At 41.0% G+C, this 24253-nt stretch overlaps 1 long non-coding RNA gene across 2 annotated transcripts; it reads left to right on the top strand.

Annotated features, from left to right (window-relative positions):
- Nucleotides 1–1841: 1841 nt before the first annotated feature.
- On the top strand, nt 1842–23757 carry LOC140682590 (uncharacterized). 2 transcript variants are annotated; one of them, XR_012054471.1, is made up of 3 exons: nt 1842–2028; nt 20918–21049; nt 22832–23757. It is a non-coding gene; the product is annotated as an uncharacterized lncRNA (long non-coding RNA). The 2 variants fall into 2 exon arrangements; XR_012054470.1 differs by lacking the exon at nt 1842–2028 and adding an exon at nt 13064–13165.
- The last annotated feature ends 496 nt before the right edge of the window (nt 23758–24253 follow it).

The following is a 24253-nucleotide window of genomic DNA, read 5'->3' as shown; positions in this document are numbered from 1 at the left end:
AGTTGGTATTCATGACCTTTAGCCCCAAATATGTTAACTCCTCACTGGAATAATTAGGCATTTATTCTCAATCTTTGTCTCTTTTGATTTTCTCCCATTAAGTGATACAGGCAACTGTCAGAAATTTCTTATTCTCCTTATTTACCCTATTTACACTTGCATGACCTCTTAAGAGCTCCTTAAGAGGGGCTGGACTCTCACACTTTGCTTCTGTACAGAAGTCCACAGCTGCTCTCTCTCATTGCATGGACCAGTCATGCTGGGGAAGGTCAGTGATATCTTAAAGAAGTCTATAATGCTGTTGCTTGAAATGGGTGTGAGAGAGAGAACAGTTTACAGAGCTGAACTATTTTCATGCAAATAGAGAACCACTTTCTCAACATTGCATTTTGTGTCCTGTCATATGTAACAGCAGTTTTGTTCTCCTCAGTGTACCAGATAAACCTCTGGGAGCTGGAGACTGAAACAGAAGTCTATGTAGCTGCCACCAACAGATTTCTTTTTTTCCCCTAAGCTGCAGCACTGATTATGAAATAGCACCAGAAGCCTTGCTGGGCACAGCAGTGCCCTGTCCCTATTGCCAAATTGTTGGGTGTTCTCCTGGCATGTTTCAGTAGGGCCATTGAGGGCTCTCCTGATTCACTCCCAGTCCCTGGATGGAGATAGCAGAGCTCCTGATGGGCAGTTCAGGGTGAGTCACTGGGCATCGTGTGCCTTTTCTGGCATATTCAGCATTAGGGAAATACGTAGAAGGTTGCCTCAAAGATTATTAATATTGGAGTGGAGATCATGTAGAAAAGGTCTGTCTACTGGTTCACAAAAAAACTGGTGTAGAGGTGCCCATACAAGGAAAAATGGGTAGGAATCTTCTTGTGTGAACTGGTCACTGAAGGTTTCTGCAGTGTTACTCGGCAGAAATAGATGCCTAAAAGCCTTTACCTACTTCACCTGTCTCTTACAAGTGATTTTTCAGATGGGATGAATTGCTTTCCTGGAATTGCCTGTTCCTCTTCACTGACTCTAAAGAGAGTTATTTGTCTTCATTTGGCCAGCTAAATACAACCCCAGGCAACCAAAGGGGAAGAAAAAAGAGCTTTTTCCTCTGAAAGGAATAGGGTCCGAGTTTCTCACTGACTCTCAGTACAGCAGGTACAGGAGATTTAGGGTCAATCTCTGCACCCTCTGTAACAGTGGAGGGAAGCAGACACCTCCAGGGTAATCCTGATTTATGGGCAGCACTGCCCTGGCAGTGCCCAGCTCTCTGGGCTGCACACAGACAGCACCAGATGCTGCTGCTCATAGGCAGCTCATACCTCTGCCCCAAAACTGCTGCAATCAGTCCAACCAAGGTGAGTTGAAATAATTCCCTGGAAATAAAACAAATGGAAGAAAAGAAACCCCAAAACAACTGAAATCTATTGTGGCAATTCTGCCACACTCTACATCTACCACAGCAGAAAGCAATCCTTTATGGAAGAGATGCCTCTAGAAGTGCCACAAAAGGACCCATAAACACAGTCTTTATAAAAATAGTAATGAAAATGTGAGTGAGATCCAGGGGGCTCCACAGGGTTTCTGTAATTTCAATCCTTGTGCAGAAAAGTTGTGGGAAATAGATGCATATATTTATGTACTAAATATTATCTGTCAAAAAGATCACAGTGAGGTTTTTTTGTCTTTTATGAACCAACAGTGACATCCAGTGGTACTGTAGGTGTAGCCAAGGAAAGGTAAAGCTTTTCACCCTGGGACAGGCTCCCTGCTCCCCCGTGGGAGGCTGGCAGGAGGCAGGCAACTCCAGCTGCCCGCTGCCTTCAGCAGCTCCTCTGTAAGGGATGAACCACGAACCTGCAAAGGAAAAGAGAGAAAGAAAAAACTGTGTTTTTTAGAGCTTGGAGTGAGGACACATGCATTTCAGAGGTTTTGTAACAGCACACACAGGTAAAAAAAGCAGCCAGTTTTTAGAAAAACAGCTTCATGTCAATTAAAGTCTACTTCCATGTAAACAAATGAAAAACCTACTCTCAGGTACGTAATTTCACATACTTTAAGACATAATTAAAATTGCCTTTCCCCTTTCTTTAATTTCCCTCCCATTTTCTATTTTGTGTACTGATTTATAGCCTTCTTAAAAATATTTTCCTTGGGCTTTCTCTCTAATCTCTTCCAATTCCTCCTTATTTTTCTACCATTTAGATTTGGATTGCCTCAATTAAATTTTCTTTTCTACTTCTGACTGGTTCTCTTGAATAAGCTCTCAGGGAGCGTCTGCCTCTTTCTGCTATCATTCTGTCTTGCTTGCTTATCACTTCCCATCGATTTTCCTGTGGGATTTCATTTTAATCCAATTTACGGTGTCAGTAATCTGTGTCGTTTCTTTTAGTTAGCTTTAGATTCCAACTAATTTCCTTTCCATTGACAACTGTCCAACTCGCTCCATTTAAATCATTGTACTCACTCTGTCTCGGCCACGCTCCGTTCCAGCTGGGGCTCGCTGGCTCTCCCTGCTGCTGCTGGGAAGGGAGGGAAGGGCTGGGTGGCTGCAGGATCAGGCGGCAGGAGGCAGGGCCGAGGCAGGCACCTTCTCCACCCTGGCCTTCAGCTGCTGCCCTGTGCCCGAGAAGCGCTGGGAGCGCAGATCTGTCCGTCCGCTGTGCCCGCAGCCCCGGGGGCTCGGTGCGGTCCCGCCGGGCGCAGGAGCGCAGTGCCGGGGACATCGGAACGGGACATCCCGAGGGACACCAGCGCCAGCTCCCCACGGACACCGACCGGAGCCAGCCTCTGTCTGCGTGCCTGTGCCGCTCCTCGGCTTTGGCGAGGAAAGGTTATTTGCCAGGGCACGTCTAAAGAGCCATTAACTAGTGGTGTGAAGCCAATAGTCAGTAACAAAAGCATTTGAAACCCTCCCCCTCATCCCTGAACCATAATGCATGCTCTTGTTCCCAGAGTAAAATGGTCAAAATTTGTCAGGCATGAAGCTACAGCGAGCTGTGAACACTCTTCTTTCCAGGGTAACTCCAGGAGGTATTTGTAGCTGTATGATGTTCCTTTCACTTTTCAGTTCTTTTTCTTCTGTCTTATTTTCTTTTAATAAGTCACCCATCATATTCCTTCCTTGAAATGTAAATGAAGAAGCTGTTTCATCTGAACTATATGGAAAATCATAAATGCTCTTATCTCTAACAGCCTAACTACACATTTGTGAAAAGAACCCCATACTATAACTTTTTTTTTTTCTCAGAAGTGTACTTCTTTATAATATTTAATTAAAGATATAAAAATAGTCACTCCAGCTATTTTCCAGTAGATCTGGTTTGGCTTTCTTTTGTGGAAATATTAAGAAAATTCTTAAAAAGGAATTTAAAAATAGTTATGCTTGGAACCATAACTGCAGTTTTTAGTGCAGCTTACATTGAATATCACCACAACAAACCTCAGCTGAATCTATTAGAAAGCATTATGTGCTCTTTGGCTGCCATACACCCATCTTTTGTCCAGTTGCCAACTGGCTTAATCTTTCATCAGCAAATAATTCTCACTTAATGAGAATTTACTCTTAAGTGCCTTTTCCCTCAGGAACACGCACTTCCCCTTCATCCAGCATGAGTCTTCCTATGCAGATTGCAGCAGCTATTGGAGCATGATGAGCCTTATTACAGATATTGATTCGCCTTAGGCTGCTACCTGGACAACTATTTGCACAGAACCACCCCACACAAGGATCTGCCTTCATTTTTCTGTGGCTGCTTGTTTTCCTCGTGGGGCATAGGCTGGCTCACCCTGGTCAGCTCCAGTGATCCTGCTCTGTGCCTGGTGAGGACACACTGAGCAAAGGCAAGGTGGAGGCTGTAATGGGCTCTCACCTCTCACAGACGGTGCAGGGTTATTTTTAGACCCGCACATCAGACACAGATTTGACTGATGGGAGCTTGCCTTTCAGCTGCTCTGTCTCTCAATGAGTTTTCGAAGTAGCTGTATGCTGCTGCCCACAATGACTCCTCTGGGTTTCCACTCTTCAGAGCCAGGAGAGCAATGGCTGTCTGAGCACTGCAGGAGAGAGAGAAGAGGACAGCAAGGGTAGCACCTTGTTGTAAACATGGGCAGGGTGAAAGTCATGGTAAATATCTTCAAGGTGTCCTGTAGTCTTCTCATCATGACACGGGCCCACTTCTTGCTATAATCCATGCACTTGCCTAACTTTTATCAATTGGCAAGTCCTACCAGGATCTAATAACATTCAAAAACACTTGAAGGAAATTGGACAAGCAATATCCTATTATTGTTCTGCACCTCTGCATTGATACTTGCTGCATTGCATGTTAAATGCATAAACACTTGCTCTCAAGGTATGCCTCACTTGTGAGGAAACTGTTGCAATAACACCCTGAGCTGTATGCAGTTCTGCACACAACTTCCTGAGGAGCAATGTGAAAACAAAAAGAAAGTAATTTCTTCAAAAAAATTCTCTGAGAGAGATTAATCCTGTTTCTTAACTGTGTTTAACATCACACTGGGTCTGGTATTCACGTACCTGGATGTCTTCACTGAAGTGCTGTTCAGTACATCTGTTCAATGTTTGTGCCTTCTTTTTTTTTTAAAGGGCTACAGTGTTATTTGCAGTCTCCATTTTTCTTCTTTCAAAGGGGAAAAATGAGCATTATTGTCTTGTCTGGTAAAAGATGAAAGCAGGCTTACTCTAGAACAATTTTAAAACCATGCGGCTGTTTCTCTTTAACGAGGTGTGCTACAGCTGTGCTTTATCCCCTGCTCAGCTCTGCTGGTCCTCTGGTCTCAGTTTCCAGACTCTGTGGTCCCGTGAATGAGTGAGAAGCATGCCAGGCTGGGAACAGGGAACAGCTGCCTGCTCTGCAGGCCTCTTTGGGCTGCACTGTGGTCCCTCAGGTCTCCCCAAGCCGTCAATGCAGGGAGTGAGGCTCTCACATGGGGTGGGACAGGTCTTTACCTACACCTTTCTCCATGGGATACAGAAGCTGGGAGAGGAAACAATCCCTGCCCTAGAGTTCTGGGGACACAGCAGCCAAATTAAACTCCTAAAGTGAATATAGGTCTACCTCACACATGCCCTAGAAACACAGAGCTGCCTTCCCTTCTCTGTTGTGACCAATTTATTGAGTTAGGACATTAGGCATAATTAGTTTTACTGCTGCATTTGTAATCAATTTAAAATGAGTAGCTTCAGTCTGTTTGTTTGTTTGTTATCAATGAAACTATCCAAGGGTCTGAATGTAAGTGCAAATTAAGAAATAACTGCAGAGGTTTACAGTTCAAGTCAGGCATTCTCCTCAGGGATTTGGGGCTGTTTAAAAGATACCTGTTTTCAATCACCACTGCACCCTGATCCCACCAGCACTTGTATGCACATACTCAGCAGCTTACATTTTCAGAAACAAGTAATGATTGTCGAAGTTCAATATGAAGGAATTGCTATCTGCCTGCACACACCTGCTATGGTGCCTGAAATCAGACCTCAGAAACACAGACTTGCAAGGCCACTGGCTGCTTGGTAAATATGGGGCAAAGTGTGTCTATTGTTTTCAGATCTTTGGCATACACATTTAGTTCCTTGTATTTCATGAACAATTTGCAAAGTAGGGTAATAGAACCATGAGTAAATCTAAGATGCAGAAGTAGGTACCTGGGTGTTCAACCCTGAGTAAAGGGGGTGTTGTCAAAGAAATTTTCAGTTTTAACTGACACGTTTTCTGTGCACGCTCCCTTAAAAACTTCATGTTGAAAGGAAATTATCTGGAGAAAGACAATCCTGCATTGATACAGAAACAAAAGGAGTGATTTCATGATGCTTGAAACGACAGTGGCTCTTCCAGGGGAACTCGATGGGAGCAGAGCTGGTGTTTGATGCTTCCCGCTCCAGTGCAGCTCACACAGGCATGCAGCTCTGTTACCATAGCACCAGGCTCTCCTGCAGCACATTTTCCATCAAGTGCTGGTTAAGATCTTTTTTCTTAAATCCAAGAATCCAAAGCAAGTGACATGTTAATACAATGTCTTCAAAAGAAAATATACACTCTGATACTATTATATTGTAATAAAGATGCTGAATCTGCAAGTTTCCCTTTGATTTTTCTGTCTCCTCTCTCTCCAGATTTTGAATCATCTTCCATCCATGTACTATAATTTCCACTAGCTGGAGTGGAAATTTGCCGTGAACAATGGAAAATGGATAAGAGAATAAATATAGGTGCTCCATCTTAGCACAGCACTCTGGATTTTGTTTCTTATCATGGCTTGTATTGTGGATACTGGACAAACGGATGGATAGTAAGGGCAAATCCCTATCTAGTCTTGGTTCAAGACCAAATTCAACATATAAAATAACAAAAGAATGGCAACATGGCAGTAATGCCTCCTTATATTTTCAGCCTATGGCCTGGCTTTAGGAGCTTCAGGTATTTTTGTGCATTCTAAAAAATAGAAGCCTGATCACCCTGGATCCCTCAGTCCTGAGTAAAGAAATAGTCACTTCCAGAGCACTTCTGATCCCATTGCACCAAGAGATAGCCCAGGATGCTGACGGTCAGCCAGGTGTTATAATTAAATAGGATGATTTAAGCCCCATGTTTACAGTTTTTATGTAGGGAGAGATTTTTAAAGGAGTTCAGTTTATGTCTCTAAGTCCATGAAGCAGTTCATAATTTACAAATATCTAAAAGCATATTTTTTAGCTCCGCCAAAAAGAATTTGACTCAATCTATACATTTTTATTGGATTCTCTGCTCTCATAAATCAGTTTGTTCTCAATAAGTGTCAGGAAGGTGCATCACTGCTGTCTTCCCATAAATTTAGTACCTTTTAATCAAAGAAGGAAGCTTTGTATTTTAGTAGGCAGCTTATAAAATGGCTTTTACCAAGCTGAGCCACTTATTTGTAAGCCTCTCTATTAGGGAGTTACAGATAAGCCATTTGAGAACTGAGCAAGCTCTGATGGCTGGAGACCAGAGGTGGTTTCCAGTGATACTGATGCAGATTTGGAGCAACTGCCCTGGAATTAATAGCTGGATAGATAAAAGCTGAAAAGTCCTCCAGCCATATGCTCATCTTCCTCAATGTGCAGGTGTTTCTTCTCTAGACCTTCCTGTTGCTATGAAATAGTTTGTTCAGGGGGAAACAGGAACACCACTTTGTTTTTCAGCACCCTTTTAATCTTGCATCAGGATTAAAATGCTTTTTGGTTTAATGCTAATCATATGCCCCCTGATTTTAGAGTGGCCTGGAGTTCCTCTGAATGGTTTGTGTGGCGTGACGAGGCTGCTTCTGAGAGGATTAGAGAATTGTGCATGTCATTTAAGGTCAAAAAGACCTTCCATTCCTTTTTAAAATAATAAAACTTCCTTTCCTAAAACTTCTGTCTCCCTGTAAATACATTAATAATAATAATAATGATGATGGTGATGATGATGAAATTTAGGATATATTTTGTCCACTTCAGAGCCCTGCTGGTAAGGGAAGCACCCCACATGTGATCAGCAGTGATTACTGGCTGCTCTCACTGCCAGAGGGGATGCCCTGAGGTACCCCAGCCTTTGTTCCTGGGTGATAATCCCCTTTGGCACCCTGGTGTCACCAGGAGGGAATATCCCAGGCATGGGGCTGTTTCTTATGAGACTTCTCCCTTCACCAAGTTGGGATAATGATATTTCTTTCATGTGTTCCTATTTCCTCTACCTTGTTTTTCCTCTCAGGCAAGGCCACCTGAAAACTTGGGTTCAGGGTTGTGCAAACATGAATTAAAATCCCCTTAAGGACCAAAACATCTGTCTGCAGATCTACTGCACATTTTGAAAAGAGCTATTTTGCTAACATAGTCTGCTGATTTCTTAGACACAGTCATGAAAGACTGAATAAATCACCTTGGAGAATGAAATTATTTTCTTATAAAATAGCCCTTGCCATTTTTCTAGCTGATAAATTTAGCATAATTTTCAATATCTATTTTTAGCTGTCTTTTACATTTAATTTTAGTTCATGCAATATAGCATGATGCAAGATATCTGAAGGTTTGGAGTCCCTGTCAGCAGAAACGATTGGCAGCCTGAAGCAAAAATAATTCATTATAATGGGAAATTATAGAATAGATTAATTTCTTTTTGCATTCAAATTATTTTGGGGAGGGAATTTTCTATGCTAGGTTAAACTCCTACTCCCTTTCCTCCTGCCTCCTCTCACTTCTCCCACATATACTTAGGTGGTTCCTGCTGATATTTTTACTGCTTCTTTATTGCAATATATATATTTTCAAATATTTAAATGTTTCAATTTGTCCCAAGAGCAAAGGAGCAAACAGGGAAATAATCTTACCTATCTCAGTGCAATCTGAACTGATCTCCATCTTAAAATAGGTATTCTTCTGAGGCGTATTAGCTTTATTTAAAAACATTTCATTACGTTACTTGATTTGCAAATTAGTCATTTAGCATTCAAATCTTGTCTGTGGGAATATGTTCCATATAAAATCAGATTAAAACTCCTGACTTGGGAGAGACACATATAGAGAAGGTGAAAAGGTAGTGACTGTTTCTCACTAAAAAGCAACTATAGGACATTAAATGACATTTCCAGCAAGTCTGAAAAGATGAAGCAATTTGCTGCAGAATCCATAATGAAACTGTGGAATCAGCTGCTGCCACAAAATGCCCAATGTGGATACTTATGCAATGCTGGGTACTGGAGATATGGCAACGAGCTCGCTTGAGCTTTTGTCCAGCTTAGCCGATTGGATTTTACACTCTCAGGTTCCTATTGTGTTTCTCACCCTACATCTAGAAAATTAATCTAGTTTCAGATTAATAGATAACAAATTCATGCTAATCCATGGTATAGTGGGAATTCTTCCTGTAGATGCTGAAGGCATAACTCCCTCACTCCACAGGGGCAGACACATAAGGCTCAGGACAACTTCCTAGTCCTATCCTCATGGCCCATTCAGCAAGTGAAAGATTCACCTTTTTGCTTCTTAGCCCTCAAGGAGACTGCTTGCACTCAGATGGTAGATGGCTTTTTGGATATAAGAAAGCAGAAGTTGAACAGACATGCACCAAGTCTTTGGCAGGGAAAAATGTTTCCTTTCTGTGCCAGTCCTTCATTGCCCTATCAGGTAAATACACTGCCTGCCAAGGAGATCTACTCTTTGCACATAGACAGAAATATGCAAATCTTCACCACTGGCTTCCAGGGAAGGCAATAGGAGTGAAGCAACCTGGACTTGAAAAATCTAACCATGGTCAGACTTCAGATTCATGTCTTTCCCCTCCCTTTAAAAAAGAAAGAATATATCTGTGTTTCTTGCAAAGTTGTGCCTGAAAGCTGCTGGCAGGAAGTGTTTTGCATCATCCACTGTCACGACGAAACCCAAACCCTGGTGAGGGGAGCTTTGCTCAGCCCCAGGATGTGGCTCAGCAGGGAAGCCCAGCTCAGGGCTGCTCCTCCCTGAGCTCTCTGCTAACCTAGCTTGACCATGGACTTCAGGTCTGCACCATGGAGGAGGTCAGCTTGACCAGGTCAGGTCAGACAGATTGTTGGAGTTCATGACCATGGATTTCAGGTCATGTCCTCAGTTTAGCTAATCCACAGGTGCATAGTTTGCAAAAGAAAAAGAGGGCACAGAGCTTCCTGAGGTGCCTTTCATAGTTGACCCCGAAGAATAGGCAGTGATTAATGCATCCAAGCTTTTCCAAAAAGTGCTGCCTGATAACATCACAAATGCTCCTACCCCCAAAGCACTGGAGCAAAGATAAACCGAATTTTCTTTACTTCAATGGAAATCATGTGGCTTGGTAGCCTATTATAAGAGAAATAAAAATTTGACATCTTTGATTCCTTGTGCCCTAATGACTTTAAAATATCAGACTTTCCAGGTGGGTCCCACTTCCTTAGGAGTCAGAGTGTGCTGTGATTCTCTCCTCCCTCCTAATTACATCAGAGCTTATAAGTAGTATGGGTAGCTTTTTATACACATAGCTTATTTGTGCAAATTTTTTTTGCAAGGTTAGAAGAGCACTTGACAGCACACAGGAGGAAGTACCTCTGTCATTCTGTGGCTGCTCATGATGCCAGTGACCATTTGCTCATCAAACAGACAGGATTGCCTCTCGTAGAAAAGAAAGTCAGATAGTGCAGTGTATAAAGAACTCCACAGCATTTCCCCAGCACTTTGGCCTTTAGGACACCCTGAAGGATCAGTATACATCCATTTGTTGTAGCACTGGGAAAGATACAATCCTGCTTTATGGTCACCCTCATGCTGTTTCTCTAGGCTGATGCACTATGTCAGTCAGGCAGCTTCCTATGGCAGCACTTTGGCTCCTTCTGAGTCAGTTTTTTGTCCCCTCCATCTTGGCAGCTCAAAAAATCAGCTCAATTTAATTTGAAATAAAGACAATGGATGTCAGCACTGAAAATTTCCAGTCTTTGAGAGGAGAAGAAGGAGTAAAGCAGCTGCCACGTGCACAAGCCTTCTGTGAGGGCTTTTCTCAGACTCAGCAGGGAAAATGAGATTCAGGCAGACTGTGTAATCAGTGATTCTTTCCAGCTCCTGAAAAAGGGTAGATAGACTTAAACATCCAAATTAAAGCATGCAGCTGAACAGGCTGTGAAATACAGTACCTACAAAGCTAGCCTGGTTTGAGCTGTGCTCTTTGCAGAGAATGTGGCTCCCATGCATGAATAGCTGTGAGGAGAAAAGAAAGATAATAGAAGACAGCTGTGCAAAAAAAATATTACTTTACTTCTGTTTTAAGAATAAGATATCTCTAAGCTCATCTAGAGCTCACCTCTAGAGTTTGTAACAGAGGGGTATTATTTTTTGTAAATGAAAATGTCAGAAGTCCAATGTACAGGTTTGTGAGTTTAATAGAAATGGTTTCTGTTGTGATGATAAGCTTTATATTCTAGTCACGATGCATCAGCAGTTTATTCTGGAGTTCATTCTGAGGAGGTAATGACTAGGAAAATGACAAAGAAAACTGTTACTGACCATTAGTGAGCAATCACTCTGTCATATTACCAAGATAATTTAGATAAATATGGGGTTTAGCTGTCTCCAAGGGAGACGGGATGCTGATATCTTAGATGGTGCTGCTTTTTAAAGCTTTTCTATTTGATGAATATATATTTTCACCTCAAAGACACAGACTAGTTCCCCATATCTTCCTGATGGAAATAGTAATAGCTCATTTCAGTGCTGTCATCTTTGCTCAGTTGTATAAAGCATGAAGCTACCGAGTTTTGCAGCAAATATGAAAAGCTCTGTTTGGAAACATAGGGTATCTAATAAATGAATGTAGAGTATACCATGTTTTTCTTCAATTGGCTTCCATTATTTTAGCAGCTGCTAATTATGCAGTGTTGATATTTAGAGAAAAGTAACAGATTTATCTGTTCCATCTGGATAATCAGGCTTTTAGAGCATGTCCTTCTACCAACAATGGACTTAACTCTTCCTGTTTATTTTTTGATCCTGAGGCCATATCAGGTTAAATTAAAAGGTGAAAATTTCAGTTGAAATAACTAGAAAATTTTGTTCTAGTTTTTAAAACTAGTCCACTATAGTCATCACTGGCATAAGATGGCTTAGAAGGAGCTGCATTGGATCAGATGGATATTAAGATTTGGATTCATAATGCACAGTCCAAAGACTTCCAAAATCTATCTGTCAGCACTAGGTTTAAGCACCCTGTATAATATGGGTTTTTCCATGTTGTACATCAAATATCACATTTTTCCCCAAAAGCACATAGTTTTGCAGCAAGGTTTTGCAGCAGCCAGATGATTGCTCAGGTCTAAAATCAGATAGGTGCAGGGGAGACAGAAAAGCAGAATTTGCACTTTGTACAGTTGCACTATACCTGTGCAAGGCAATCCTGCCCAGCATGTGGAAGTGCTGTAAAGCCACTTCCATAAAGAATTCAGTCACCATTGTACCCACAATCTCCATATGTCTATGAACAGCCCCAAAATGGATGTGCTACACATCATCCTTGGCACTCAGCTCCTGTTCCATCATCTGAGCTTTCATCTTTAAATCGATTTCACATTCTTGAGCATTGTCAAAGTGATGAAATTTACCTGGAGTGGAAAATATCCAGAGCCAGAACCAGAAAGAGGTGCAAATCACCCTGATTCACCTGCAAGGACATTAACTCTCCAGGTACAAATGATAATTTGTATTTTCAACTTCAGTAATCTTTTAACTAGGGACCAAACTAAAGAAGGGCTCAAGAGTCTCAAGAACTGATGTTGCAATAGACCCAGGATCAGAATCTGCTACTCCTGAACTTGTGGTCAATTTTTTCCTTGAAGCATGATGCTTGAGTTCAACAGCTGTTGAATAATAGGTCAAAATTAAGTCAATGGATGGGATGTGATGGAGTTGAAAGGACAGAACTGTCACAGAGTGGTTGTCAGATGGGCGGACTGGAGATGCAGACTACATGTCTTGGACTTTGATGGGACAGAAAAGATACCTGTACAGTGCACCTGGTTTAATTTGGGATGTAGAAATTTCAGGCTTTCTGTGGAGCTGAGACCTTATGGGGCCCTGCCAATCCATGAGAATAATCAGGAGCCCTGACTGCAGTCCCCATTCACACAGTGCCCTGGAGCAGGGAGCCTTTGTTTTCCAAAAACTACATTATTTTTTGCAGCTTTAAGTCATGATTTCCCAACCCTTAGTGTCAGCACTGCTGAGTGAGAGCAGATATAACCAACTAAACATATACTCAGCAAATTATTGAACTAATTTTGGGTACTTGGGGGCAAGTAATTCCTCTCTGTTGCACTCACCCAGCCTGGTGGGAGTCAGTTCCTCTGCCTGCACACAAAAATGAGCCAATGAAAGTATAATTAATAAAGGCTAAATTTTCACCATTAATGCATTGTTGATGTAATTAACTCAATTTGCATACTCTGTTGTTTTATTTTACTCAGGCCAGACTTTCCTGTTTTTTCAACCTATTTTTAGCCCAGCAGAAGTCATATTGGATGCCATGGCTATTTCCATAGCAACAGGCAGTTCTAAATCTTGATTAGGATTTCTTGGCAGTGCTGTTTTCTCAATGTCTGTTTTTTGAAGAAGGAAGCTTTAGTCAGCCACAAACCTTTAAAGAAGACATACACCAAGAAAACAACTGTAAGTGGATATAATTATTTTCTAGCAAAGAACACCAGAATTTAGTAGGATGTGTTTTTATAAGATTTTCGAATGCAGAACTGTAAGATAACATATATGCTAAATATACCATACAGTATGTGGTACCACAAGATGACTAAAAACATCAGCCTCAGGAGAACACGTGTTTCTTCATATCTAATCCATGCACTTCCCCCCCTAATGGTGTGTCACAATGCTTTGTGTCTTTCTGTACAATGCATTTTTCCAGTGCTCAGGTTCCTCTTTTGAGTCAGCTGTGTTTTCACCAAGACTGTCTGGCCTTTAACCAGGGACCAAAGGGAGAGCATGTGCTTCTGAAGTCAGTAAGCAGGCACTCCATTTTGTTTATTTTCTTTTCCCCTCATCTCTACTTTTCAGAATCTTTCAGCCTCTATGTATTTAATTCACTGGAAGTACAGTTCTCAAAGGGGTAAGTGGAAGAATATATACTTGTTATGCAGTCAAAAAACTTGTGACTAAAGTTGCTGATGAACTGGCATGATCTCTGTAATACTGTGTAAAGGTTTCAGGAGCTTTCAGATTAATCTGAATTAATCCTGAGAAATAACAGACGAATAACAAAGCCCCAGTGCACTTTCTGCAAACAGTAGCGTAAAGGCCAGCAATTATTTAATTTGGTTATCTTATACAAGCAAAATTTTTTCATTTATCCTAGCTGGTAAATTAATATGGGCATGATGGTCCTTCAGGCTCCAATCAGTTTTGTGCTGGCAGAGAAAAGCTGCAGAGCTGTATCAGTTATAAAATACCAGTTTTGTCCTCTTTGTCAGGCTGAACACTGCAGGTTAACTTCACAGAAAGTCCCTGTTTGGTCAGTCTGACCACTGGTCAACATGTTCAAGCCTACCACATATGGACAAAACATATAGATATGTATCTCCCAGGCAGAATCTAGAGGGGCAGCAACTACCATAGGAGCCACTACTGCATGGTGAGACATTTGTCACTTTAGCACTTTTTCAAATATTTTCTTATATTTTTATTTAAATAATTACTGAAAAATGTGGGAAACGGTATTTATTGTTCAACACTTTTCTGACAAGAGTGGCAGCAGTGGCCAGATCACAACCACAGGCAGCCCAGGGCTTGCCCTGAGCAGTACCCAGCAGCTAGAGAGCAGTAAAAGCACAGGGCAAGCTTGGAATAAGCTCTGCCATTCCAGCCTCTGAAAAATTATACCTCTGACACTTTTTGAGAGAGAAATAAATATATATTTCACTTTGTCAGTGGATTTTTCTTTGTGGAATTTATCTCATTTGTTCTGTGGAAATGACACTTGGAAGACATAATGCTGCAGCAGGGAATAGCAGTTTTACTCTACATCATGGGGGAAAAACCCCCTTATTTGATTTGCTTTGGGCCTGTGAATTTTTCATCTGAAGTCCATCTACTTTTTCCTCACTGTTATGTTCACCTTGTCCAGGACACTTGGGCACTTAGAGAGCAACTCTTTCCTTTATTGTTAAGCAAATGCATTCTAGTGTAATTGATGGAAGTTGCATTATATGCATAACCATCCTATTTCCCTTCCTCTAAACTTCTTCCAGTTCCATTATGTTCCCTGTGAGCAGAAGTCTGTGGACCAGAACTACCTAAACAAGTGAAATTCAAATACATCATGCATTGCTACAGATACACAGCCATGTTTGCTGGTTTGTTCTCTGTTCCTTTCTTGTAATTTTTCATGTTGGGTGCATTTCTTTGACTGCTGAGCTTTGACCTTGCAATTTTAATATGGTACTTATAGCCCAAGTTTTTGTTTGTCAGGTCATACAAGTTTTCATTGTGCTTTATATTTATCTGAATTCAACCTAATTTCCTAATTTTTTTGCCCAGTCCAACATCACATTTAGGTTCTTCTGCTGCTCTTAACAACCAGCCCTAGTTTTTTCTTTTTTATTAACTCTGAGTCATCAGCAGACCACATCACCTCCCTGCTCATTCCATTTCCAGGTTTTCTATGATTATGGTGCATCACTCACCATGCTCGTAATCACCTCTACTGTTAAAATTGGTCACTTATTCTCTTTTTTGTACCTTGAAACCAATGAACATATTCAGGCCAGAGCCATTTTTCTTCCTCCCTTTCAGCTGAACTACTTTGACAAGCCCATTGTCCAGTAGTCATCCAAGAACTTTTGGGTGTCTAAATTCACAACACCATGTATGTCAATGTCTAGATCTATTGATGCTGCCTGGAAATTACCTGATCTTATCAAGTTGTTGCAGTTTGCTTTGTCCATGTTTGCTCCCTGACTTTGCTTACTGGCAAACTCATGTTTTTGCACATGTGTAAGTGTCACTAGCACAGCCCGATGTCTCGCAACCAGGACCTGGAGCACAGGTGGGTTGGGGCACAGGGCACATGCTGTGCAAGAGCACTGATGGTACTGATGAGCATTACCAGGACTCCCATTTCACACCTGTCTCATTTTTGAAAGTTCTTCTAATACTTGTGCTTCCATTAACAATATGGATACATTTCCTAACACACACTTGTTCATTGTTGACTACTGGGTAAGTTGTTTAATGAATATGGTAACTGTCATGTTGAAAAAAGGAAAAAGATGCCATGTTTGTAGACATCCCCACAACTACCATCAGACACTCCTGCAGAAACCCTTACAGACAGCTCTGCAGCTTTGTACACCCCAGCCTCCCACAGCCACGCACAGCTGAACAGACTGTGTTTTAATATGGGAGGAAGGAAAACACAGACTGAAAGAGCAACAATCACTGCCAGTCAAATCACCCTCCAAGCTGTTATACTTCCCTGAAATGGTGATGCTCTTACACAGCCTAGAGAGGTTTTTAAATTGGTGTTTCTCACAATACCTTTATTCAGGGTGTGGATACCTGATAGCAGAGAAGGACAGACTGTGCTGATGGCAAAATGTGGCTTCCACTGGTAGCTGGGGAGAGACATGACACAGAGTAAAAAAGCACAGCCTTTATATTCTTCTATTTTTAGTGGTGAAAACAAGAGGAAAAAAATCTTTATTTTACAAAAACAGGAGGAAAAAAGTCAGCCTTCTGTCACAGTTTTCTAACATTTTGTAGTCAGCTGCACCATTACATGCCAGCTCTTTTTTGAGCAGGGATTCTGGTATATCATAGCCAGTGTTTATATTCTTGCATTGGTCTATTTGGGGATAGAAAATCTATGCAGGATATATGAAGTAAAAGGATCTGTGGGAAGTAAATGAGTTCCGTTGAATCATGCATAAGAGAAGGTCACAACAAGAAAAAATAGGGTCACTTTCAGATAAAATATATGTAATTATATCAGAAGAGATTTTCTTTGATTAAAAATATCTTCTAGAGGAATTAAGTGATGTTATGAAAGTGATTTCCAAATATAGTTTCAAGATAACCTTTACTGCCCTGTTTTTATGGCTATCAATTAAAATACACATCCCCATGAAATTTAATATGTCAGTTGTAATAGCTTTGTAAATCTTAATGTTCTTCCATCTGTAGTTCAAGAGGTAAATTCATGGCAAAAAAAAAGAGGACATATTCTTTCCTGCAAGGGAGTATCTGGTACTCCACAGGCATGCCAGGTGTAAATAAGCATAAGCTTTTACACATACCATGTACCCATATGCATGCAAATACATGAAAATACATTAATAAAAGCCTTGCTTTTCTTTTAAATGTGCTGCTTCCATGGTGCTCTTGTCGAATTACAGGATTAGTTTCTGTTATTTGGGAGAATATGGTTTCTGCACTGATCACATTTTCCTTTGGCTATAAGTTCAGTATAAACTAGACAGGCATGGGATTCTTGATATCTAGTGCACTATAAACAAGAGAGTGAAATTAATAAAGAAATAGATGTCATTATTTGCTTAGGTTTATGTTCAAAAGACAGAGTCCTGAGCAAAGCAAGCTATTGTTTTTGGAGGACTGCTCAGTGCCCAGTGTGGTTTTGATGGTTTTGATCCCTTGTTTCCTTTTGCCTACCCTGGGCATTTCAGCCCCTAAGGGTTAAGTGGCCCCCTAGCCCCACACATTTCAGGTGGGGCTGGCCCACATCTGCCTTGCCAGAGCTGCTTCTATCCACTGTGTTTACTGATAGGAGAGTAAGGTGAAGCGGTGGTGTGCTCCTGTGCTGCCTTAATAGTCCCCCTGTCTCAAACTACCCAAGGAAATTTGCATTGATTTTCCCAAGCTATCAAAAAGTAATCCTAAAAAGGACCTCTGTGGCAAAACTTTAGAAAAATTCAGCATACACCAGAAAATATGCTTTGTGAGGCAGACACAATGTAGCAAATCTAGTTATATTGCTTTTCTCTCCAGTAAAATTTTATTATTGTGTTATGCTAACCTGGTGTGCTGGTTTGGGATGGGGTGGAGTTAATTTTCTTCACAGCAGCTGGTACAGGGCTGTGTTCTAGATTTGTGCTGAACACAGAGTTGATAATACAGAGAAGTTTTTGTTATTGCTGAGCAGGGCTTACACAGAGCCAAGGCCTTTTCTGCTTTTCCCATGAGCATACTGGCAAGGAAGTTAAGGGTGAATGGGAAGATGGAAGAAGACACAGCTGGGAGAGATGACCCAAACTGACCAAAGGGATATTCCAAAACACATGACATCATGCTCAGTATACGAAGCTGTCGGAGAAAAGGAGGAAGAAGGGAACATTTGAAATGATGGCATTTTTCTTCCCAAGTAACCATGGCACATAAGGGGCCCTGCTCTCCTGCAGATGGCTGCAAACCTGCCAGCCCATGGGAAGAAGAGAATTAGTTCCTTGTTTTCTTTGTGTGCACATATTTTGCTTTCCCTATTAAACTGTCTTTATGCTAACCCAGAGTTTTGTAGGTCTTACCCTCTCAATTCTCTCCCTGATCCCTGGTGGGGGAGTGAGTGGCTGTGTGTGTGCATGGTTGCTGACTGGGGTTAAACCACAACACCTGGATAGGACAAAACAACCTCTTTATCCTCAGCATTTTACTAATTTTGCTTTCAAAATGCTGGTGAGGGCATTTGTTCTCCAAGACTTGTGTCGTGGACATGCCATAGCCTCAATTAAAGCAATATACAACATTCAACCATTATCAAACTTGTTTTAAGTTTGGTGAGCTGCTGAAAATCACAAACATAAATTTTATGGGAGCACTTCTCCAGAATAATGCTCCAGATATCTCAGGTAAATGCTGCCACTGTTATGACAGAATCTCTTAGATAGAGCCTTAGCAGATTTATTAAGTTTTCTTCCCTCAAATCTTCACAGTTTACTGTATGTGACAAGCATAAACCCAGAAGACTGACCCCTCATAAATGCCAAGCAAATACAGCAAAATATAAGCAAAAACATTGCAATGCCTTTTGCAAATACATGAGTCACTCATCTCCCAAGGCTGCAAGTTTTTAAGTTATTGCAGCTTTGCCTACTTCTTGTTCTCTGTTTTCTTTGCCAGGTTTAGGATGACGTCAAGCCCCAAGTGAGTGTGCTCTGCTTGCAAAAATCATCTGCTTCACTTCAATGGGAAAAGACTCTTTGGCTTTCATGCAGTTAGCCTGCTTCCTTCAGAAGGTGTCCTGGCACATCTCAGTATACCTTCACTAGGCAATAGTGAACTAAGAAGATGCAACTTCTTTCATTTTTCATGCTAACCTCAGAGCCCAGGTGTATGATTTGAGTGTATGATTTTCAGTTTCTCTCCAATTGTAAGAAATTACTTTCTACTAAACCAAAATCTCAGCAACTTTTTCCAGCCTTTGGTTTTATAAGAGACCTCAATTCAACACGATGTTCACACCAAATTTAGTCCTAAAGTTGGTCCCCTTCAGTCTGATGGAAATGTAAAGAGCTGATGGCACATGTTTTATAATAAAACACGACACAAATCAATCTGTTCAGTGTCCTGTTTGACTTCTGGATTCTGATCTCACAGATGGCATTGATTACTCTGCATCCAGCTATTTTGTATCAATCCTTCTGACATTCTGGGGTCTCTGTAGAGAGACATCAATGTTCTAATGTATTAGACTGAAATTTTCTTCTATGAAACAAAAAGAAAAGGAAGAATTGAATGCCAGTGTTCATCAGAGTAGTTATTTCTGATTCAGTAATTGACTATCCAGAGCATAAATATAGTTGCTTCATGTAGGAGCAAGAAGTATTGCTTTTAGCTTTGCATTTAGGGAACAGATCATTCAATTCCCATTGCATTTAATTTTACCATAGGGAAAAACCTAATATGACTTATGAATAAAATCATTATAATCATGATTATTGAGAAAGATGAGAATAAAGTTTGCCAGGAACTGAGCAATTTCAATTCCTTGGCTTCATATTCTATTTACTGAATAATAATGTCATTTGGAAAACAAATGAAGACTAAGAATAGCCTTGCTAAAGACAAGACAAGAGCTGCTATTTAGCAATTTTTTCTTTCAGGTTGTTAGAAATAATATTCCACATGTTTCAGCATTTCTAGTGCTGTAAATATTTTTCTTTTTAAATAACTGACTTAAACCATATTAGTCCTAGAGATTAGCCAGATCCTGCTATCATCTCAAAACTGATGAAGTCAAAGTCCATATCAAAGTGTCACGCAATTGGCCATGGGAATCACAAGATATGATTTTTCCTGCTTCTTGAGGATCCAGTGCTGATTATTATCAGAGTCAAAACTTCTCCTGGACTGGGGCATTTCTGTGCCATGCTGGTGGTTGTGTGTCCACATCAGCACTGTGGTTTGACCATGAGACTGCAGTTTAATCTAATCATCACCACCATGCAGGGCAATCTGAGAGCCTGCAAAGTGTCTCCCTTTAGGATGAAACAGAGCAGAAGTTGGGCTCTGCAGGAACACCTCAGGTGCTTTGATCAGCCCTGAGTGGAGACTGCCCAAAGTGGCCACCAACTGTGGGCAGCGTGGAAATCTGGCCCCCAGCACCCACTGCTTCTGTTGTGCCACTCTCCCTGCCAACAAAGAGAGACGTTATCTACTCATTCCTCATGTCAGGAAAATGATGTTAGATGAAAAACTGAAAGTACTTTGAGATGTAAATGGTAGGAGTCACAGGACTAACAGATCAGTCTATCGTAAGGGCGAGACTGCTGCGTTTGCTGTTGTACATTGCAAAGGAGAAAAGTACCTCCCATCATTAATGTCAGTCATAGCACCTGCAAAAGCGGGAGGAAGCAGGGCAAATATTTCAAAAAGAAATGCAAGATTTTACATTTTCAAGTGGTGGCAGCATACTTTATATGTAAAGATTTGTTCCATAGCTTATTACTCTCCCTATTTAAAAAAAAAAAAAAAAGTTTGATTTCAAAACTGCTCAGTTTCCTGAGTTTCAGCTGCTCACCTTTGCATCTGTGTAGCAGTCAGGTCATCCTGGATTGCTGCAGGATTGTCTTGTTGAGGCTGCCCCATCCATGTCCAACCCATGCCTCATCCAACTCATCCTCTCCATAGCACCCAGCCATGTTTGGACTTGGTTTGTTGCTGCACTCCTGGTCTTTGCTGTCCCTGCCACATGCAACACATAAAGTTCTTGAGGAGAAAGGAAGTAATCGGAGGATTAAACTCCTTTCCCTGAGCACCACAGCAAGAGCAAAGGCAATGTATTATCTTTACAGGGGACTAGACAATTTCTGAGCTGGTTCACCAGTGGGGTATCCTTGAGGCATTATTGGTCTAGATATCTGGAGCAAAGCAATGCATTTAGTAAAGAAATTTGTTTTCCAGGTGCTACCAAAAAGTTCTGAAACATGGGCATGGACTCAGACCCACCTCAGCCTTGGAACTGAGGGCTGCCTCTATGAGGAGCTGCTGCCTAAAGTGAATAATCCCTCTGGACTTTGGCATCAACATCCACAGGTATTTGTAATGTAAAGTAAAAGCTAGCTATGTATCTAAGAGATTTTAAAAACTCTCTTAAGTTAGACAACTCTATGTTATACTGGTTTGAAAAAATTGTGTCTTACTTGACATTTTCTCCCATAAGGTAGCCTTTGAATGTGGAGGGGTGTGTGGACGGAGGAAAGTATCATTCTTATGCCCTGTCTTTCAAAACATGTATCCAAATAAGGTTAAATTGCATACTCCCACCCAGGACAATTGCTTGGATTCTAATAAAATATGTAAATATGGTAAAGATTAAGATCCTCTTGTCAATAAAGAATTCGGATCTTTAAAAGTTCACACTAAACCAGTGGGAATATCTCCTGACAAAGGCATTTCAGTTTGGCAATGAGATGACTGTGGCTTTGCAGTAAAAGTCTGGTGAAGAAACAAACTGCTGTTCTGCTGTTACTCCTGCATCCTCCTGTACACATAATAATGTCAATTAGCTGAAGGGCTTGCAAGGCTTTTACAGCTGCTGTGCACTCATTTCATTTCTGCAGGCACATCTGGCAGGGTCACGCTTCACTAAGTGGTAACACCGAAATAGGTGAGAAACAAATGGAGGAATATTATTAGCCAATATGAAATTGCATCAGTCATGTTAAGACAGTTTTAAATGAATAGCTATTATCATTTTAATTGGAAAAAAGTATACCACTATTAATATCTAGCAAAAAAAAGGTAAATAGTTCATCACCAGGAATATGCTATGACTGTTAATTTTGTATAACATCACTGAGCCAAGTATAATATGCTCTGCCTGTTAATTTTGTATAGTATCAGCAACCCTGAACTGCTTTAACAAGAAGTAGCCCCATTTTTTGTAAAATATTTGTATTTCAATAGGTAGTTTTAATTCGTTTTGTGTGTTTGGGAGAATGTGGTATACTTTATTTTTTTCTGTTCATTTATATGTTACAAAAGACCAAATTTATATGTCTTTTTATAAACAGGATTATGCCAATGCTGGAAAAAGGCTTTGTGAAACCATTTGGTATATGGCAACTATTTTAGCTCTTTTGTGAAAACTTTAAAAAATAAAAAGCTTATGGGCCTCTACATCCAGTAGATGTTGCTGGATTTCCACAGACTACAAACTACAGCTGAGCAATGAGCTCTTCCATGCAAATAAGTTGCTTCCCAAATTCAGTATAGCATTAGTGCTACTTAGCTGCTAGCAAGGCTGAAACTCTTCAGTGTCATTGGGATCAGTGAACTGATATTATATTTCAGTAAATTATAAAGAAGCAATTTAAGGATAAGTTTGTCAGGGAAATGCATCAGAATTTTATTGTGATGATGCCTGGCTTTGGGGTAGTCCCATAGTTAAATCATCAAACAGATGAATAAACAAATCTCAGCTGACTGTAAATGCAAAGCAGTGGAGTGCAATTGATAACAATTCACCCAATGGTGCTCCCTCTCCTTTACTTTCTCAGCTTTAACTGAAGCACAGGCATGTCTACTGAAATCAATAATGTAAGAATATATTTATTGCTACTAGTAACATATAATTGACACTTTTTATCTTTAAAGTGTTTGCAAAGATTAACTAAGTAATCTTCAGCACATTCCCTCATATATAGCTGAAGTAATTTAAAGTGATTTCTACACCCTTAAAACAGAATTTGTATGTATTTGGAAAAATTTAAGGGTCTGCAAGCAGTTCAGATTGATTTTTAGAGAAAACTGTATTATGTAGGGTGATATCTCCATACACACAAGTTTGATTTTGTGCACTTTCTGTGTCCTTAGGAGCAACTTTCAGAACCCACAAAGACAAGGTAAGCAATTGCCTGCATTGGTGTGAGGCTGTCAGCCAGCCATGGCCCTGCTGCCTGCTCTGACTGTGCTGAGCCCTACAGCCCTGCATGGCAACTGCTGGCATTGAGGAAGGAAGATGCAAAGACTGGCAGAGAAGCAGTTCTTTCAAAAGACCTGGATATATTTTCCCAGAAGCACTTACTGCCCTCTTTCACATAGCAGCAGAGCAATTGTGCTAAGGACCTTTCACTGTTCCTCTTTCCTCATTCTGAAACCCAGCCTTATCTTTATCCTCATTCTGTTGCTTCTCCAATACCACCATAGCCCCTCTCCCTTAAAGGAGAATTAAATAATTAAATTTGCCTGTACCGAGACTGTCAGCTATTTTGTGTTTCATTCTATATGCACCCTGTGCTTGTGTTAGCAAGACAGAGAAATTGCATTCCCAGATAGATCTTGTTTGGGAAGATAAAGGACATGGGCAAAGCAGCAGAAGGAACAGGGTTCAGAAAAAGTTCTGAGTAGAAATTGCATTTTGGTGTAGGCTCAGAGTCCCTTATCATATAGCAAAGAGGGCAGTGAGACAGACATGGATAGCACAATTGTGTCTCACCTCTTTGGTGGAACTAGACATTTCTAATGAAATACAAAGTGGAGAAAGGGACTTTTGCAAATGATGGAACCATTAATTTCCCAAAGTGATCCTGAATTACTCACTTGTATCTCATAGCATCTTCAAGTTTGGAGATACAAGGAAGGCTGCACATAAATTAATTCCCTTCTAAGGAAAGTACCTGCGCTGCACTGAAGCATTCCATTGTCCAAGAAATGGACAGCCAGGAGGGATGCCAGAGAGGTTGAAACATGAGATAATTCTGGGATATTTCCCCACAATATGGGTGTATTTCAAAGCAAACTGAGGCAGCTGCCTCGTGTACTGGCTTCGATACCTTGATTGCAAACATCTGTCACTCCTGCATGGCACTGCTGTGACACCGAGGGAAGGACTTCCTCATTCAAGTGTGTATCTAACATGAAAATAGAAGCAGTCAGATTTCTGCAGTGTGAAGCCAAAAACACAGAGAAGGGGAAGCCCTGTACCAGTGGTGTTCACTGAAATGAACGTCAGCCAGCCAGTGCCCTGACCAGTACACCTGCAGTAAGTCATTGGTCCTGTATTGCTGTAATTAGAGAGTCCTGAAAGCCTCACACCTGCTTTGCTGCAGGATGTTCCCTTTGGTTCAGAGTGAAACCACCTTTTTTTTGGGTACATAGAAGAAAAAAGGAGTCTCGTGAGGGAGCAGGAGCACAGAACAGCTGAGGGATAAGGTATGACACTTGCTGGGTCATTTAGGAGAATGGACATGTCATGGAAGTGAGCAAGGTTTGGTGCCATCCTCTGCATGGATCCAA

Source organism: Taeniopygia guttata, chromosome 2 (genome assembly GCF_048771995.1).
Source record: "Taeniopygia guttata chromosome 2, bTaeGut7.mat, whole genome shotgun sequence".
Taxonomy (NCBI): domain Eukaryota; kingdom Metazoa; phylum Chordata; class Aves; order Passeriformes; family Estrildidae; genus Taeniopygia; species Taeniopygia guttata.
This window is presented reverse-complemented; position numbering and strand designations above follow the sequence as displayed.